Source organism: Carcharodon carcharias, chromosome 20 (genome assembly GCF_017639515.1).
Source record: "Carcharodon carcharias isolate sCarCar2 chromosome 20, sCarCar2.pri, whole genome shotgun sequence".
In the NCBI taxonomy this organism is placed as follows: Eukaryota; Metazoa; Chordata; class Chondrichthyes; order Lamniformes; family Lamnidae; genus Carcharodon; species Carcharodon carcharias.
Genome location: NC_054486.1, coordinates 81,139,583 through 81,153,864, shown reverse-complemented (window position 1 = coordinate 81,153,864; position 14,282 = coordinate 81,139,583).

Genomic DNA, 14,282 nt, shown 5'->3' with positions numbered 1-14,282 from the left:
TGAATATGGTAATCTGAAAGAAGAACTAATTCATGACAGATTGGTTGTTGGAGTAATGGGTGATGTCCCATGGAAGACTTGACATTGGCTAAGGTGATTCAATTAAATGGGCAAGCCGAGATCAGGAAACAGAATCGATCAGCGGTCAGAGAAAAGAGAGAGAGAGAGAGTCCAAATCTTAAAGATACAGTCGAATTTGTCAAACATAAAAAGGGAAAATAGAGCGAAGGAGACACATGTGGCATGAAAAGCAATTAATGGCAGCAGCCCAGACTCGCTGTTGCTGGTGAGGAAGAGAAAGGCGCCGGCACGAGAATTGTCCCACCAAAGATGCGCAATGCCATTAGTGCAAAAAGATTGGGCATTTTCAGGTAGCATGTTGCAGTAGAATTAACAGGCAGAACACTCAAACAAAAAAGTTTTAAAAGGAAATAGAGTCCATGAAGTTGAAGATTCACAAGACCTTGAGATACCTGTCTTAGGAGAGATTAAGTGGAAACTATTGGAATGCCGAAATCCTGGCAGAAAGTCAAAGGACGCTCTTTAAATTAGACACTGGAGCAGCAGCTTCAGTTCTTTCAGATGCTGAACCATTGTTAAACACCATCTTACAAAAAGCTACAAGGACTAGGAGGAACAGAGCTGAAAGTTCTGGGAGAATTAACAGACGCTTTACAGCACAGAGAGAAAGTAATTACTGAAGTACTGTATGTAATTTAAGATCATAGCTGTTCACTTTTAAGTAGAAAGGCATGTATGGAATTGGACCTAATTTGCAGAATTACAAGAAATAAAGAATGGTGGAGGTCAATCAGGAGACTTCAGAACAGAATTTTCATTGTTATTTATAGAGCTGGGAGAGCTGAAAACAGCATTTCGTATAACACTAGGCCCAAAAGTGAAACAAATATGCTTATATACACTGTGAAAGGTTCCACACCCATTACTTCCAAAGTTAAAGAGATCGACTCAATGGTAAGACAAGGAATCATTTCAGCCGTAAAAGAGCCAATGAGTTGGTGCTCAGGGATGGTACCAGCTCCGAAGCCAAACGGTGCCATAAGAATATGTGGTGATCTCACACAACTCAATGAACCTGTGAAAAGAGAAGTCCATCCATTGGTATCAGTAGATGGTTTAGCAAAATTAGGGAAGAGCTCAATATTCTCAAAATTAGACGCTAACACTGGATTCTGGCAAATACCACTAAAGGAGGAGTGTAAGTTTCTCATAACTTTCACAACATTTGAAAGATCCTTTTTAAATAGATCACCCTTTGCAATAACATCAGCATCAGATATCTTTGAAAGAACAATATCAAAATATGAGGGAGAATTTTCCCCATATCGAGTGGGCTGTGTGGGAATGGGCGTGGGCCCGATTGGCGCCCACGATCAGGTCCGCCTCGCCTTTTTACGCGGGCGGACCAATTAAGGCCCACCCAATGTATTTTTTGACCCCCGAGGATATCAGGAGTGGGCGGGCGACAGCGGGTGTGCACAGACCACTGGGTCCAATGGTGACCCGACAGCCTGCTTAAATAAAGGCCTGGCAGCCTTTACGAGGCTGCTCACAATGGTCAGGAGAAGAGCACAGCAGAGGGCTACTGTGCACTGAGCAAGTCCGGAGGCTATGCCAGTGGGGCAGCGTTATTCCAACGAGTGCCTAGCTGCCCTCCTGGAGGAGGTGGCAGTGTGGCGGAAGGTCCTAATTCCGAGGGACAGGAGGTGGAGGCCTCCCCACCTGACTAAATGTGCATGGGACGAGGTGGCCGAGAGTGTGAGCTCCCGTGATGTGGTGCGGTGCACATGGCCCCAGTGCCGCAAAAGGTTCAATGATCTCCTGCGCTCGGGGAGGGTGAGTACCATGTTGGCTGAGGTCGCAGTGCAGCTGTCACCCTTTCCCCCCAGCACTGCACCCCACCCCCCGCAACTCTGAGTATAGCACTGAATCTTTCACGCCATGTATCCCTCGCTGACATACTGAGAGGGGAGCTTCCAGGTGGTGGGGCACCAATTCATCTGCTTGTTTGCGGTCCATGTGCTTGTGCATCGTTGCTTAGCAAAGTGACACCTTGTGCTGCCACATGTGAAGGAGGCAGCTTTTGGGCAATGGCGGGAGACAGGGTCAGCCTGGCTTCATTGAATGAGTGTGCAGCAGCTGCAGGGTGTCCTGCAATTTTCCACTCTGGCTGGGTTGGCAGGGATGCGATGGGAATTCAGGTGCAGGCTGGACTAATCAATGCTCCTCTCTCCTTTTCATAAGATAAGAACATAAGAACCAGGAGCAGGAGGAGGCAATTCAGCCCCTCGAGCCTGCCTTGCCATTCATTACGATCATGGCTGATCTCATTTCGGTCTCAACTCCAATTTCCCATCCTCTCTCCATAACCTTTCAACCTATTACTAATTAAAAATCTGTCTATCTCCTCCTTAAATTTATTCAGCGTCCTGGCATTCACTGCACTCTGAGGTAGTGAATTCCACAGATTCACGATCCTTTGAAAAAAGTAATTCCTCCTCATCTCTGATTGAAATCTACCACCCCTTAACCTAAAACAATGGCCTCCCGTTCTAGAATGCCTCACAAGGGGAAACATCGGCTCCACGTCTACTTTGTCTATCCCCGTTAGCATCCTATGTACCTCAATTAGTTCTCCCCTCATCCTTCTAAACTCTAGCGAGTATGGGCCTAAACTGCTCAATCTCTCCTCATAAGACAAGCCCCACATCTCTGGAATCAATCTAGTGAACCTCCTCTGAACTGCCCCCAATGCAACTATATCCTTCCTCAAGTAAGGGGACCAAAACTGTGCACAGTACTCCAGGTCCGGTCTCACCAATGCCTTGTACAGTTGTAACAACACTTCTGTATTTTTATATCTATTCTCTTAGCAATAAATGCCAAAATTCCATTTTCCTTCCTTATTACCTGCTGTACCTGCATACTAGCTTTCAGCGATTCATGCACGAGGACACCCAGATCCCTCTGCGCTGAAGCATTCTGAAGTTTCTCTCCATTTAAATAATAAGTCGCCTTATTATCCTTCCGACCGAAATGGATAACCTCACACTTATCCATGTTAAACTCCATCTGCCAAATTTTGGTCCATTCACTTAACCTGTCCATATCCATTTGTAAATTTCTTATTTCTTCAGTGCAACTTACTTTCCCACTGATTTTGGTGTCATCTGCAAATTTAGCTACAGTACCTTCTATCCCTGAATCCAAGACATTAATATAGATTGTAAATAGTTGGGGCCAAAGGACTGAACCCAGTGACACCCCACTAGTTACAATCTGCCATCCAGAAAAAGACCCATTTATCCCGACTCTCTGCTTTCAGTTGGTTAGCCAATCCTCTAAACTACCCCGAACTCGTGATCTTATCTTTTCAGGAGAAGACTGCGTACAATTCCACAGAGCGGATGTGGACTGGCGGAGGCTAGGCCCAGTTGGTGATCCTGATATCTTTGGAGCAGCATGCCATGGGTCTGGAGAGGTGGCATGCACCCAGGTCCACCGGTGGCAGTGAGACTGGGGTGCCACGAAGAGGTATGTTCGGTGAGCACTCAGGTCACCATTAGTGTCCCAGAAGCCATGGCACTGCTGAATGCTCAGTGATTGAAGATTGCAACATGGGTTGACCATTGATTATGGAAGGATGAGAGAATAATGATGCTGGGGAGCGGCATGCAAACTGACATTGTCTGCACTGTAACTAGTCAAATGTCCTTTTTCTTCCTTTCAGCATCACCGGAGCAGGGCCAGGAGGAGGAGGCAGAGGGCCAACCTCTCATCCCTGAGGGCCCAGAGGAAATCCACTCAGCAGCGTCACACCATCTCTGCCAGGTAGGCACCAGCGCAGATACTAGCACCTTGGTGGGAATTAGATCTTTGGCTGGTGTCCCGGGGCATGGCGGTGAGGGAACTTCACGCTCACTTGAGGTGCGGGCAGAGACAGAGAGTTCCCAGCAGGCCGGCAGTCCGAGGACTGCTGGAGACCAGGAACATGCTCAGTCAGTGACTGATGATGCATCTCTGGAGTCGTCCATGCGGCAGCAAACGCTGGAAGTCCAGCAGGGTATGCGGGAGGATCTGGCGGAGATACATGAGGCAATGCTTGGCTTGGTGCCTGTGCTTGAGGAGTCCACGCGGAGCATCATCGATGCAATGAGCCTCATGGCCGAGTGCCATGCTTCCTCCATGGAGAGAGTGGCGAGACTTGTGGAGAGGCTCCTGCAGGAGACCAATCAGGGCCTCCTGGGGTTGCGCTCGGACCTGCAAGCCCTCACAACGGCATTGGCCTCAGGTGGTTATAGCCGTGTGGGAGATGGTTTGGGCACCAAGTATTCCAGCTCGGTGCCCATCTATACGGTGAGCAGGGAGATCCAAAACGACATCACGTTGGCGCAGCAGCTGTCTGTCATCTCTGCGGGCTCCTCTCAGGGCGCTCTGGATGAGGGCAGCAGCTCATCCGCCTCTCTGCCAGTGACTGTGGCATCCAATGAGGCTGTGGTGACTGGGGAAAAGCCAGCTGTGGAACTGGCTGCTCCCTCCCAGGCGGGGCCATCAAAGGCTCCAGAGGATGTCCGCCAAGGTTATCGAGGCCAACGGAACAGCACAGTGAGCAGGCTGTCTCAGATGCCAGTGCCAGCAAGGGGACAGCACCTAGATGTAGTACCTGTAAGCGTAAATTTAAGGCACCTTAGGCGTACCACGGGTCTCTCACTGGTGCTTTTATGTTGGCCAACAGTAGTTTATCAAAGACTTGGTGTGATGTCCAACACCTTTTTTTTGGTATATGAAGTTACATTTGTTCTCTCAGTAAATTTTGATATATTTCCATGCCTTAGGGTGATTCCTTACTTCTGCTACTAGGTGGGAACCCATAATGTTATATGAGTGAGTTGTTTGACAATGAGCTTTATTGACAAGGGCCTTAGTTAATGTTACTATCCAGGCAGATTTAGCACTCAGTTATCGAGTATGGAGCCTGCAGCCCTGGTGTGCGTTGAAGGTCCATCTGTGGTGGGCTAGCTGAAGGTTCTATGATTAAAGCCTCCTGGGTGTGCCTGCATTCCTGGACTATGCCTGGGGCAGCGTCTACCCCCTCAGCATTTCCCTCTGCGTGCTCATTGTCGGACTCACTACTGGACTCATTGTGTGCAGCCACAGCCACTGCGTCTATGGCTTCCTCATCCACTGCATCGCTCCTTTCCAGTGCCAGATTGTGGAGAGCGCAGCACGCACCCACTATCAGCGACACACGATCTGTGGAGTATTGGAATGTGCCCTCTGAGAGGTCCAGGCATCGGAAGCGCGTCTTGAGAAGACCGATGGTTCTCCAAGCAGCTGGTATGAGTTTTGAAGTATTCCTGCTCACACGGGCAAGTATCAGTAACTTTCACACTTAAATACGTGAAAGATAACATTTGCGACCTCACTCACCCCTCTTATCCCGCCAAAGGTTTATACAAATGTCTCCTACCGGCCTGCCCGTTGCGCCAGTGCGATGTCCTGAAGATCGCACAGGCTCTGAAAAATTGCAGACAATTGCTGCTTCAAGGGCCTTAGCTGGGTGATTAATTAATGGCGGGCACGCATCGGAGAACATCGCGCGCCCGCCCTCCTAAATATCGTGATGGCGTGCTCTGACATCAGGATGCTCGCCTTATATCAGCGCGCATCATTTTACGCATCGGCATGCAGGTCCCGCCCCCGTATGCCAAAGGGAAAATTCTGGCCATGAAGTTGTTTGCCTCATGGATGATGTGTTGATGCATGGGTCCACTCAAGCTGAGCATGACATGAGAGTGAGAGCAGTGCTACAAGAGATAGGATTGAAGCTCAATGGTATATGCGAGTTTTCACAGCCAACAATGAGTTTTCTTGGGCGCGTAGCGACTGACCATAAGACCATGACACAGGAGTGGAAATTAGGCCATTTGGCCCATTGAGTCTGCTCCGCCATTCAATCATGGCTGATAAGTTTTTCAACCCCATTCTCCCGCCTTCTCCCCGTAACCTTTGATTCCCTTACCAATCAAGAACCTATCTATCTCGGTCTTAAATACACTCAATGACCTGGCCTCCACAGCCTTCTGTGGCAATGAGTTCCATAAATTCACCACTCTCTGGCTAAAGAAGTTTCTCCTCATCTCTGTTCTAAAAGGTCTTCCCTTTACTCTGAGGCTGTGCCCTCGGGTCCTAGTCTCTCCTACTAATGAAAACATCTTCCCTACGTCCACTCTATCCAGGCCTTTCAGTATTCTGTAAGTTTCAATCAGATCCCCCCTCATCCTTCTAAACTCTATCGAGTATAGACCCAGAGTCCTCAAACGTTCCTCATATGTTAAGCCTTTCATTCCTGGGATCATTCTCATGAACCTCCTCTGGATCCTCTCCGGGGCCAGCACATCCTTCCTGAGATACGGGGTCCAAAATTGCTCACAATATTCTAAATGTGGTCTGACCAGAGCCTTATAAAGCCTCAGCAGCACATCCCTGCTTTTATATTCTAGTCCTCTCGAAATAAATGCCAACATTGCATTTGCCTTCCTAACTACCGACTCAACCTGCAAGTTAACCTTAAGAGAATCCTGGACTAGGACTCCCAAGTCCCTTTGCACTCCAAATTTCTGAATTCTCTCCCCATGTAGAAAATAGTCTATGCCTCTATTCTTCCTGCCAAAGTGCATGACCTCACACTTCCCCACGTTATATTCCATCTGCCACTTCTTTGCCCATTCTCCTAACCTGACCAAATCCTGCAGCCTCCCCGCCTCCTCAATACTACCTGTCCCTCCACCTATCTTTGTTTCATCTGCAAACGTAGCCAGGATGCCCTCAGTTCCTTCATCTAGATCATTAATGTATAAAGTGAAAAGTTGTGGTCCCAACACTGACCCCTGCGGAACTCCACCAGTCACCGGCCGCCATCCTGAGAAGGACCCCCTTATCCCCACTCTCTGCCTCCTGCCAGACAGCCAATCTTCTAACCATGCTAGTACCTTGCCTCTAACACCATGGGCTCTTATCTTACTGAGCAGCCTCCTGTGCGGCACCTTGTCAAAGGCCTTCTGGAAGTCCAAGTAGATAACATCCATTGGCTCTCCTTTGTCTAACCTACTCATTACCTCCTCAAAGAATTCTAACAGATTTGTCAGGCATGACCTCCCCTTGATGAAACCATGCTGACTTTGCCTGATTTTACCATGCACTTCCAAGTATTCTGAAATCTCTTCCTTAATAATGGACTCTAAAATCTTATCAACGACCGAGGTCAGGCTAATCAGCCTGTAATTTCCCGTCTTTTGTCTCACTCCCTTCTTAAACAGGGGGGTTACATTAGTGATTTTCCAGTCCTCTGGGACCCTCCCTGACTCCAGTGATTCCTGAAAGATCACCATGAACACCTCCACTATCTCTTCAGCTATCTCCTTCAGAACTCTGGGGTGTAATCCATCTGGTCTAGGTGATTTATCCATCTTCAGACCTTTTAGTTTTCCTAGCACCTTCTCTTTGGTAATGGCCACCATACTCATCTCTGCCCCCTGACTCTCTTGAACTTTGGGGATGTCACTCATGTCTTCCACTGTGAAGACTGACGCAAAGTACCTATTCAGTTCCTCCGCCATTTCTTTGTTTCCCACTACTACTTCTCCAGTGTCATTTTCCAGGGGCTGAATGTCCACTTTTGCCTCTCTCTTACCCTTTATATATCTAAAAAAACTCTTGCAATCTTCTTTTATATTACTGGTTATTTTACCCTCATATTTAATCTTCTCCCTCCTTATTTCTTTTTTAGTTGTCCTCTGTTGGTCTTTGTAGACTTCCCAATCCCCTGGTTTTCCACTGCTCTTTGTCACATTGTATGCTTTCTCTTTAGCTTTTATGCTGTCCCTGACTTCCCTTGTCAGCCATGGTTGCCTCGTCCTCCCTTTAGTATGCTTCCTAGGGATGAATTTTTGCTGTGTCTCCCAAATTACTCCCAGAAACTCCTGCCATTGCTGTTCCATTGTCTTTCCTGCTAGGCTCATCTCCCAGTCAATTCGGGCCAGCTAGTTGCCTTTATTCAACTGTAATACCGTTACATCTGATTCCAGCTTTTTCCTCTCAAATTGCAGGGTAAATTCTATCATATGCATCAGGAATAAAGGTTAATCCACTGAAGACCAGAGTCATACAAGAATTTCCAGTTCCAAGGAACATCACGGAGTTACAAAGGTTCATGGGAATGGTGAATGAAGTAGCAAAATTTTAAGAAGCTTAACAGAGCTCAACAAGCCATTATGCCAGTTGCTACACCAAGACGATGAATGATGTTGGGAGGAAGCACATCAGAAATCATTCAAAAAAATCAAGGAGAGGTTGATATCATCAGAGATAATAACACATTATGACCCTGATTACCTTCAATAATAGCGGATGATGCTTCGGACGCAGTACTTTTTCTGGTACAAAGAGATGGAAAATGCAGAGCAGTCTATTATGCGTCATGGTCATTAACAGATACAGAGAAGTATACGCAGTAATTGAAAAGGAAGCAATAGCAACCATGTGGGCATGTGAGAACTTTGCTGACTACGGGCAGAATTTTCCGAGCCTGCTGGTGGTGGGCATGATAGAGGGTGTGCGCATAATATATAGTGAGACCTGCTTCATGACGGCAGGTTGCGATCGTCTGCTTAGCCCGCTGATGGTGAGCTGTGTTTCCCGCTATCAGTCGGCAGGGAGCTAATTGTAATACATTAGCTTATAATTGAAAGGCCATCTCAGCAGGCTGTTGGAACACTGTTGTATCGTCTGTCCACAGTGGCGGGGAAGCACATTGTCATGTGTCACAACAACACACAGGGTTGTGCACTTGGCGGCCTTCACTTTGGGGGAACTGAGGTGAGTGAACAACAGCGTTCTCCACAGCTCACCCGTTGTTTATAGGCCTCAGGTGTGCTGGGGGTGGGGACAACTGATGCCTGGCACTGTAGGCAACTGCTGAGTTGGAGGGGTGCTGGTGTCCTGGGGCAAGTGCTGGCCAGCCTCGGAGGCGACTGCTGAGGGTGGTTGGGGGGGTGGGGATCAAATGCTGCCCTGTCACTGCATCCCGCGCACAGGCAATCGAGGGCAGGGTAAGTGAGGGGAGTGGCCACACACTAGGGACACCTGTATTAACTGACCAGGCCTCTGCAACTAAGACAGATCAGGCGCAGCCACAGTGATATGATTGGGGTCAGGTTCCTGGCCTGCCTGCCCATAAAAGCAGGGTGGAGGCACCACCAAGCACTCCACACCTCACCCCTTACCCCCTCACCCTCCCACCGCAGACTTGGAGTCCACCACCACTATATTGGACTGCAGATCTGTTGGACTGCACACATTGTACAATCTCCATGCCAACGCTGGCCATGTAGCAGTCACTGCTGGAGGCGCTCATAGCCACTTACAATCTCAGCATCCTGGTTTGGATCAGTCTCCCCCTTGTCGCAGGTTGACAGGACAGTCATGCAGTGCCCTCATCTCTGGCTATCTGAGGGGTGACCAGCACTGTGGAAGCATTAAGGGGCGGTCACACAGGGCCAGGAAAGGTGTTAAGTACAGCCATGATAACCATGTCTCTCTCTCTCTCTTTCATGCTGCAGGAGACCATGTCAGGATCATGGATCCTGGTAACCGAGCTGTATGCCCAATGGCCTACAGACACCGTAGAAGATGGAGGAGAGAGCGACTGAGGCACCTGGCCAGGCAAAGGCAGGAGCAGCAACCTCAGGAAGAAGGGGCAACAGGGGCTCCCACACACATTGCCCAGGATTGACAGCGAGCCGTGGCTGGTCAGCGTCTAGCGATGCCCAGGGTCTGTAGACACCACCTGCCATTCCTGCAGATGACTGGGAACTAGTGTCGCTGATGACTGTGCATGTCTGGGGACCTGGTGGCTCACATCTATCATTTACTGCAGGACTTGGTGCTAAGGGGACATGGAGGGCATCCACTGCCAGTGGCTGTGAAAGTGACTGTGGTGCTCAATTTCTATGCCAGTGGCTCCTTACATGGCTCCACAGGTGACCTCTGTGGGATCTCACAAACCGCCATCCACAAAAGCATCCATGAGGTCATGGATGCCATCTTCTCCATGGCACACAACTTTGTTCATTTTGCCCGGGACGAAGTCAGCCAGGATGCAAGGGCCATTGGATTCGCCTTGATCTCAGGATTCCCACAGGTGCAGGGTGTGATTGACTGCACTCATGTTGTGCTCAGGTCTCCATCGCTACACTCAGTGGACTTCATCAATCGCAAGGGCTTCCATTCACTGAACGTGCAGCTGGTATGCGACCAGCAGAAACACATCCTGCAGGTATGCGCACGGTTTCCAGGGAGTGTGCATGATGCCTACATCCTGAGTCGCTCGCAGATCCCTGCAGTCTTTCAGGGTCCATAGAAGTTGCAGGGTTGGCTCCTTGGAGACAAGGGCTACCTGCAGAGGCTGTGGCTGATGACACCTGTGCGGCGGCCTCAGACTGCCGCAGAGTGACCCTACAATGAGGCTCATGCAGCAGTTCACAACTTGGTGGAGCAGACCATCGGAATGCTGAAGATGTGGTTCCGGTGCCAAGACCAGGCTGGTGGAGCCCTGCAATACAGTCCACAGAGGGTGTCACACATCGTCGTTGTCTGCTGCACCCTTTACAACCTGGTGCTGCAACGGGAAGAGGAGCTGACTGAAGAGGAGATGGAGGAGCTGCATGTCTCCTCTGATGAGGAGGACGCCGATGGGGATGAGGGTGAGGGGTCCTCAGTGGTGCCGACAATGGAGATAAGTCTTTCACACTGGCTAGACGAGGCAGGCACACTTGGGAGACCCTCATATCTGCCAGATTTGTGGAGGATGATGACGACATGCAGTGAGCATCCTTGTAGATTCTCATAACGCAGTTGTGAATGTTTGCTTTCAGTCTGGCTTATCGCAGTGTCAATACCCTCTGTGAGAATGCTCCTGTCACGTAGATGCAGTGGAGGCCCTAATAGTCGCTTGATCACAGGAGGATGATACAACATGAACTGAGGACACACCATAGATCTTCACATAGCCCCAGAGAATGTCTGACTCCTGTCTGACTCCTACCTCCCTTCAGGATCTGGTGCAAGCATCACTGGTCACAGATGCTGGTGTGATGGAGGCCAGTCCCAGCTTAAAGGTGCTGAGTGCACACAGAGTATTTAGAGAACTCTGTGGTGCCTGTCCACTATATTCTGGCAGCAATGACCAGCACTGCCGATGTGCAGACATCATTAATGTTTCCAAGGAGTGTGAGGCTGGACCATCACTGTGGTCTGAAGGCTGCACAAAGCACAGGAAAGAGGCCCTGGACTGAGACACCTGCCTTTATCTTGTGCGGAAAGATTTCATATCAGAGTGACAAGAACACTGCTCATCAGAACAAGGAGCCACAGGCAGAGTGACATTCTTAGCAGTTTATTGACAATAGTGAACAGTATGTACAAGTGATCAACACCTGTGGCCAGGCTCTGCAACCACTTTTACCTAACCTTCCTAACCCTGCCACTATGTCTTGGTGCTCCCCAGATATCTACAGCAGAGGAGGAGGCAGCCCTGCCTGTGATGAATTTGGCAGGCATCCTCTGGAGGGCTGAGACTTGGAGGGCCCCGGCCTGCTTTCGGGGTCCTGCTGTGTGGCAGTGACAGCCTCCTTGGCCTGTGAAGCTGGAGCTGCTGGGGTCACAGGAAGAGGGGATTCGGATGGGCCGGTCACTCCCAGAGTCACCTGGGTGGATGGCCCCAGAGCCTGCACCTGCTGATCCTCCTCCCTATGGGTGCCGAGGGCCCCTGGCTGACTTTGTGAGTGGAAGGAGTAGCTGGAGTGAGATCAAGCTACCCAGCACCGCTCTCGTGTACACACTGTTGGAGGCCAACAATGGCATCAGTGACGGAGTTAAGCCCGCGCAGCAGTGAAGTCCTGGACCAAGGCCTCCATGGCGGCTGTCATCCTGCCAGTGTTGACCTCAGTGAATTGCAATGCCGGTGCAATCACCTCAGCCTGAAGATGGATGGACTCCTCCAATGTGCCTTGCAATCTGAGGAGTGCAGTGGACATGCTTTCCTGATGTTCCCTAGCTTGCCTTTGCAGCTCCAACAACGGTGACATGACTGAGTCCAGTGGCTCATCATCTGACTCGGGCTCAGCAACGTTCTAGCCTCCAGCAGTCCTCCGAGTTCCGGGCACCTAGGAAGGCCCTGTCTCCACCTGCTGTGGATCAGACAGTGCGATGTGCTCACCAGATTGTGATCCCGAGGCTCCACTGAGGTGTGTGTCTCTGGTCTGGTGGACAGTGTGGGCGAGCGTTGTGACGGGACTTTAGGGAGGGTACCTTCAGACTCCTCTTCAGAGGTTTTTTCAGATATTGAACGGAGGCCCTGGGACATGGACTCTGTTGGCTGTTTCTCAGATGTGCCTGTGAAAGCAAGGGGAGATAATTAGTGCATGGCAGTGGCCTGTGAAACAGGACACATCACTCACGGCATGGTTGTCTGATGGATGTTGCACTTCTGGATCCTCATATGGTAGAGCAGCACCAATCTCACCGTCAGCACAGGACTGGTCCAGATCCTCGCCAGCCAGCTGGATGGCTTTGTTTTTGAATTCTGTTAGAACTTTGATTTCCGGCATCCCTCCACCTGTATGTGACGTTTCCCTCCTGTTGTGAGCCAGCTTGTCCTGCATGGATAGAGATGGGGAGAGTGTATCAGGACTCCTGCCGGGCCAGATGATAAGTATGCCTGCCCTATGTGGGTGGACAGGATGAGGACAATGGTGGTGTGTGTGAAAGAATGAACGGTGATGTCCCTTGCACTGGCTGTGAGTGAGGGCCCTGCGGGTGTGTGATGCGTTTGTGAGTGTATGAGTTGGGAGTGTTGAAAAGAGTGACTTACCCTTGCGGATTGGAGGAGACCATCCATCCTTTTGTGGCAGCAAATGGCTGTCCTCCTCTGCAGGGCGCTCGCGCTGACCACCGCTGCCACTACATCCCAAGCCGGGTTAGTGACATTGCCCATCCTGCGGCCAGAGTGGGGGGGGCGGTGGAGGAAAGTACACCCCGGCGAGCCTCCACGGCATCCAGCAATCGCTCGAGGGACCCATCGTTGAAGCGGGGGTGGGCTGCAGTATTTTTGCCTTTGCTGGTCATCTCTCCTGGACAGTGTTGGTGAGCTGGCGGCAGTGAGCGCTTTGCTGGTGGCTGCCTTTTAAAGATGGCGGCTGGCATGATGCAATAATGGGGTGATGGCAAACGGGCGAATAAAAGCTGACCCGCCATGGAAACAGCCTGTTTCCTGGGAACCCATAAATAACGAGGTGGGCTTGGGAAGATACGGCGTGAAAACCCACCATTTTTGTCGGTGGGTAGGACTCCATTTTACCTGCCTGCTACAGCACTGAGCGCAATTCTGGGAAAATTCCACCCTACATCTTAGATCTTCACATTATGATAGAAACAGGCGATAAACCTTTAGTCGCACTATTGAATTTGAAAGAGCTTGGAGCAATGCCATAAGAATCCAAAGGTAAGATTGATGAGGTTTGATACTCATAAGGTATATGTTCAAGGGAAACAACAGGGCACAGCAGATGCATTACCATGCATTGAAACAGTGAATCCAGAGATATGCAATATTGAATTTGTGGAAGAAATTGAAGAAGTTGCTATAACAGTTCATACATTACTGGTAACTTCACAAAGATTGAGTGAAATCAAAGAGGCTCAAAAATCAGATGAGGAATGTAAGAAGTTAAGAGAATTTTGCATTAGAGGATGGCCAACATATATACCACATAGTCCTAGCTTGAGACCATATATCAAGCAGCGAGCACATTTGGCAGTGCTCAATGATTTACTGGTATACGATGATAGAATAGTAATGCCAAGAGCATTGAGACTTGAAATCAAGTTCATTTAGGTATTACCAAGTACAGAGCACGATATTTGGTTTTGTAATGAAGTTTGAGAGGGGACCTGATAGAGATGTATAAGATTATGAAGGACATAGAGTGGATAGGAAGGCGCTTCTTCCATTAGTAGAGGGGTTAATAACCAGGGGGTATAGATTTAAGGTAAGAGGTAGAAGGCTACGAGGGGAGTTAAGAAGAAATTTTTCCACCCAGAGGGTCGTGGGAGCCCGGAACTCCCTGCCTGAAAGGGTGGTTGAGTCAGAAACTCTCGTAACATTCAAGAAATATTTAGATATTCACTTGCATTGCCATAGC